We start from the raw sequence: 6,629 nt of genomic DNA on the forward strand, positions 1-6,629 counted from the left end.
TATATTACATGGATTTATTGTGATGGTGTAGGTAGACTATATTACATGGATTTATTGTGATGGTGTAGACTATATTACATGGATTTATTGTGATGGTGTAGACTATATTACATGGATTTATTGTGAAGGTGTAGGTAGACTATATTACATGGATTTATTGTGATGGTGTAGACTATATTACATGGATTTATTGTGAAGGTGTAGACTATATTACATGGATTTATTGTGATGGTGTAGGTAGACTATATTACATGGATTTATTGTGATGGTGTAGACTATGTTACATGGATTTATTGTGATGGTGTAGACTATGTTACATGGATTTATTGTGATGGTGTAGGTAGACTATATTACATGGATTTCTTATACTTTTTATAACATTCCAAAGGTCTGCATCAGTGTCTTGTAGGCTGTGTGGAAGCCAGGAGATGCTAAATGTGTTTATGTTCATTAACAGGTCAGTTACCGTGAGACCGACAGCTATTTGCTTGACAATCGCGGACTACTGATGGAAAAATGTTGTGACCGCCACAGCCCTAGTTGAGACCCCGATATTTGACCTGTGTTTATACAGATCGTTTTGGTATCTAACCAGAAGGTTTGAGTTAGAGCTGAGTAATGGGGTCTGGATTACAGTAATCAGAGTGATTGAGCTGTTCTCTTTGGAAAGACATAGGAGAAAAGGCCAGAACACTCAGCCCAGCTGCAGAGAAAGAGAATGATGCAACCTGGCCCATATGTCTCACAATAAACACCACTAGGACAGTCCAACATAGCACCCTATTGCCTATATATAATACATTTGACCAGAGAACTTTAATCATGTCAACGAAGAGAGACGAAAGTCTGTGTAATTCATTCTGATTAAGACAGCAGAATAACATTCCTCCATAAAGTCACACGATGAGGAGGTCTAAATTCTTCAAACTCTATCAAACTATCGTTTAAAGCAAGTGCTCCCTCCCAGGGGTCCGTAAACTCCCATCGCAGTCGATGAAAATTAGATAACTCTACAGGGAACATGAGGAGGGTTGGAGAACAGACCAGATACAGAGGATACGTCCCCAATGGCACCCTATTCCCTATATAGTACACTACTTTAGACCAGAGTCCTATTCCCTATATAGTGCACTACTATAGACCAGAGCCCTATTCCCTATATAGTGCACTACTTTAGACCAGAGCCCTGTTCCCTATATAGTACACTACTTTAGACCAGAGCCCTATTCCCTATATAGTGCACTACTATAGACCAGAGCCCTATTCCCTATATAGTGCACTACTATAGACCAGAGCCCTATTCCCTATATAGTGCACTACTTTAGACCAGAGCCCTATTCCCTACATAGTACACTACTTTAGACCAGAGCCCTATTCCCTATGTAGTGCACTACTTTAGACCAGAGCCCTATTCCCTACATAGTACACTACTTTAGACCAGGCCCCTATTCCCTATATAGAGCACTACTATAGACCAGAGCCCTATGGCACCCTATTCCCTACATAGTGCACTTACTTTTGACTTTTAGCCCTATAGGCCTTGCATTTTGGCCCAATAGAACATGGTCAAAAGTAATAGGGAATAGGGTGCCATAGGGCTCTGGTCTAAAGTAGTGTCCTGTTATAATCTCCACCCGGCACAGCCAGAAGAGGACTGGCCACCCCACATAGCCTGGTTCCTCTCTAGGTTTCTTCCTAGGTATTGGCCTTTCTAGGGAGTTTTTCCTAGCCACCGTGCTTCTACACCTGCATTGCTTGCTGTTTGGGGTTTTAGGCTGGGTTTCTGTACAGCACTTTGAGATATCAGCTGATGTACGAAGGGCTATATAAATAAATTTGATTTGATTTGATTTGAAATTTGATTTGGTCTAAAGTAGTGCACTATATAGGGAATAGGGTGCCATTTGGGAGTCATGAATACTGGCTTGGCTATTACTGGAGTGGTTATTAATCACTTGGCAGAGAAAGGATTCTAAGGGTTGTGTTGATGACACATGAACAACAACAGTCTCTGACAGGGCCAAAATACAGATAACTACAACCAGCTTTAGGTTAGCAAGGAGTTACCTTAGGGAGAGGGGGAGAGAGAGGAGGGGAGAGGGAGAGAGGGGGAGAGAGGGGGAGAGAGGGGGAGAGAGGGGGAGAGAGGGAGAGGGGGGAGAGAGGGAGAGAGAGGGAGAGGGAGAGAGGGGGGAGGAGAGAGGGGGAGAGGGAGAGGGAGAGAGGGAGGAAGAGGGAGAGGGAGAGAGGGGAGCGGGAGAGGAGGGGAGAGGGGGAGAGGGAGGAGAGGGAGAGGGAGAGAGGGGGAGAGGGAGAGGGAGAGAGGGGGAGAGAGGGGAGAGGGGGAGAGGGAGGGAGAGAGGGAGAGGGAGAGAGGGGGGAGAGAGGGGGAGAGGGAGAGAGGGAGGAGAGGGAGAGGGAGAGAGGGGGAGAGGGGGAGAGGGAGGGAGAGGGGGGGAGAGGGGGAGAGAGAGGGAGAGGGGGGCGAGGGAGAGAGGGGAGAGAGGGGAGAGAGGGAGAGGAGGGGGAGAGGGGGAGAGGGGGAAGAGAGGGAAGAGAGGGGGAGGGAGAGGAGAGAGAGGGGGGAGGGGAGGAGAGAGGGGGAGAGAGGGAGAGAGGGAGAGAGGGGGAGAGAGGGAGAGAGGGGGAGAGAGGAGAGAGGGAGAGAGGGGAGAGGGGGAGGAGAGGGAAAGAGAGGAGAGAGGGAGGAGAGGGAAGGGAGAGAGGGGAGAGAGCGGGAGAGAGGGGGAGAGGGGGGAGAGGGTGAGGCGGGGGAAGGGAGAGGGAGGGAGAGAGGGGGAGAGGGGAGAGGGGGAGAGAGGGAGAGGGAAGAGAGGGGGAGAGGGGGGAGAGAGGAGGAGAGGGGGATGACAGCAATATTAATGTTCCCATGGATCCCCAGGGGGTTCCAAAACGAAACACCATGACGATACTGTTACATATGGCTGTAGATACTGAACACCACTAGTCCCTGAATCACTAGTTACATATGGCTGTAGATACTGAACACCACTAGTCCCTGAATCACTAGTTACATATGGCTGTAGATACTGAACACCACTAGTCCCTGAATCACTAGTTACATATGGCTGTAGATACTGAACACCACTAGTCCCTGAATCACTAGTTACATATGGCTGTAGATACTGAACACCACTAGTCCCTGAATCACTAGTTACATATGGCTGTAGATACAAGCTCAACAAAGGGAATCACATTTCTATACAAACTCTACGGTTTGTGTTATTAATATGGAATAATACTCATATCCATTCTGTTACTGTGGGGACTAACCTCAGACCAGGACTATATCCATTCTGTTACTGCGGGGACTAACCTCAGACCAGGACTATATCCATTCTGTTACTGTGGGGACTAACCTCAGACCAGGGCTGTATCCATTCTGTTACTGTGGGGACTAACCTCAGACCAGGGCTGTATCCATTCTGTTACTGTGGGGACTAACCTCAGACCAGGACTATATCCATTCTGTTACTGCGGGGACTAACCTCAGACCAGGACTATATCCATTCTGTTACTGCGGGGACTAACCTCAGACCAGGACTATATCCATTCTGTTACTGTGGGGACTAACCTCAGACCAGGGCTGTATCCATTCTGTTACTGTGGGGACTAACCTCAGACCAGGGCTGTATCCATTCTGTTACTGTGGGGACTAACCTCAGACCAGGACTATATCCATTCTGTTACTGCGGGGACTAACCTCAGACCAGGGCTGTATCCATTCTGTTACTGTGGGGACTAACCTCAGACCAGGGCTGTATCCATTCTGTTACTGTGGGGACGAACCTCAGACCAGGACTATATCCATTCTGTTACTGTGGGGACGAACCTCAGACCAGAACTATATCCATTCTGTTACTCTGGGGACTAACCTCAGACCAGGACTATATCCATTCTGTTACTGTGGGGACTAACCTCAGACCAGGACTATATCCATTCGGTTACTGTGGGGACTAACCTCAGACCAGGGCTGTATCCATTCTGTTACTGTGGGGACTAACCTCAGACCAGGACTATATCCATTCTGTTACTGTGGGGACTAACCTCAGACCAGGACTATATCCATTCGGTTACTGTGGGGACGAACCTCAGACCAGGACTATATCCATTCTGTTACTGCGGGGACTAACCTCAGACCAGGACTATATCCATTCTGTTACTGTGGGGACTAACCTCAGACCAGGACTATATCCATTCTGTTACTGTGGGGACTAACCTCAGACCAGGGCTGTATCCATTCTGTTACTGTGAGGACTAACCTCAGACCAGGGCTGTATCCATTCTGTTACTGTGGGGACTAACCTCAGACCAGGACTATATCCATTCTGTTACTGTGGGGACTAACCTCAGACCAGGGCTATATCCATTCTGTTACTGTGGGGACTAACCTCAGACCAGGACTATATCCATTCTGTTACTGCGGGGACTAACCTCAGACCAGGACTATATCCATTCGGTTACTGTGGGGACGAACCTCAGACCAGGACTATATCCATTCTGTTACTGCGGGGACTAACCTCAGACCAGGACTATATCCATTCTGTTACTGTGGGGACTAACCTTAGACCAGGACTATATCCATTCTGTTACTGTGGGGACTAACCTCAGACCAGGACTATATCCATTCTGTTACTGCGGGGACTAACCTCAGACCAGGACTATATCCATTCGGTTACTCTGGGGACTAACCTCAGACCAGGACTATATCCATTCTGTTACTGTGGGGACGAACCTCAGACCAGGACTATATCCATTCTGTTACTGTGGGGACTAACCTCAGACCAGGGCTGTATCCATTCTGTTACTGTGGGGACTAACCTCAGACCAGGGCTGTATCCATTCTGTTACTGTGGGGACTAACCTCAGACCAGGACTATATCCATTCTGTTACTGTGGGGACTAACCTCAGACCAGGGCTGTATCCATTCTGTTACTGTGGGGACTAACCTCAGACCAGGACTATATCCATTCTGTTACTGTGGGGACTAACCTCAGACCAGGACTATATCCATTCTGTTACTGTGGGGACTAACCTCAGACCAGGGCTATATCCATTCTGTTACTGTGGGGACTAACCTCAGACCAGGGCTGTATCCATTCTGTTACTGTGGGGACTAACCTCAGACCAGGACTATATCCATTCTGTTACTGTGGGGACTAACCTCAGACCAGGACTATATCCATTCTGTTACTGCGGGGACTAACCTCAGACCAGGACTATATCCATTCTGTTACTGTGGGGACTAACCTCAGACCAGGACTATATCCATTCTGTTACTGTGGGGACTAACCTCAGACCAGGACTATATCCATTCTGTTACTGTGGGGACTAACCTCAGACCAGGGCTGTATCCATTCTGTTACTGTGGGGACTAACCTCAGACCAGGACTATATCCATTCTGTTACTGTGGGGACTAACCTCAGACCAGGACTATATCCATTCTGTTACTGCGGGGACTAACCTCAGACCAGGACTATATCCTGGTCTATAGTAGTGCACTATATAGGGAATAGGGCTCTGGTCTATAGTAGTGCACTATTAGGGAATAGGGCTCTGGTCTAAAGTAGTGTACTATATAGGGAATAGGGCTCTGGTCTAAAGTAGTGCACTATATAGGGAATAGGGCTCTGGTCTAAAGTAGTGTACTATAGAGGGAATAGGGCTCTGGTCTAAAGTAGTGCACTATATAGGGAATAGGGCTCTGGTCTAAAGTAGTGTACTATATAGGGAATAGGGCTCTGGTCTAAAGTAGTGCACTATATAGGGAATAGGGCTCTGGTCTAAAGTAGTGTACTATATAGGGAATAGGGCTCTGGTCTAAAGTAGTGCACTATATAGGGAATAGGGCTCTGGTCTAAAGTAGTGCACTATATAGGGAACAGGGTGCCATTTTTGGGACGTAGACTGAGCTTTGGCCTGGAGAGGCCGATCATGGCCCAGAGCAGAGCAGCAGTGAATAATGGGAACACCGACTGACTCCCTAGGAACTCGAGAGAAGATGGGACTGCTGGGAGATGACGAGGATAGGCTGGCCCAGTTCCTAACACATGGTTCAGGTTAGAGCTCCCGCCTAGATGCTTATAGATCAACAGTGGAGCTGGCCCACTGCCCAGCAGGTGGAGGGATGGAGGGATAGAGGGTGGAGGGATGGAGGGATAGGAGAGATAGAGGTGGAGGATGGAGGGATAGAGAGATAGAGGGGTGGAGAGATGGGGGGGATGGAGGGATGGAGAGATAGAGGGTGGAGAGATGGGGGATGGAGGGATGGAGAGATACGAGGGTAGGAGAGATGGGGGATGGAGGGATGGAGAGATAGAGGGGGAGAGATGGGGGTAATAGAGAGGGATAGGAGGGATGGATAGAGGGGTGGAGAGATGGGGGGATGGAGGGATGGAGAGATAGAGGGGTGGAGAGATGGGGGATGGAGGGATGGAGAGATAGAGGGGTGGAGAGATGGAGAGATAGAGGGGTGGAGAGATGGGGAGGATGGAGGGATGGAGAGATAGAGGGGTGGAGAGATGGGGAGGATGGAGGGATGGAGAGAGAGGGGTGGAGAGATGGGGAGGATGGAGGGATGGAGAGATAGAGGGGTGGAGAGATGGG

The sequence above is a fragment of the Oncorhynchus kisutch genome, linkage group LG7, assembly GCF_002021735.2.
Source record: "Oncorhynchus kisutch isolate 150728-3 linkage group LG7, Okis_V2, whole genome shotgun sequence".
In the NCBI taxonomy this organism is placed as follows: Eukaryota; Metazoa; Chordata; class Actinopteri; order Salmoniformes; family Salmonidae; genus Oncorhynchus; species Oncorhynchus kisutch.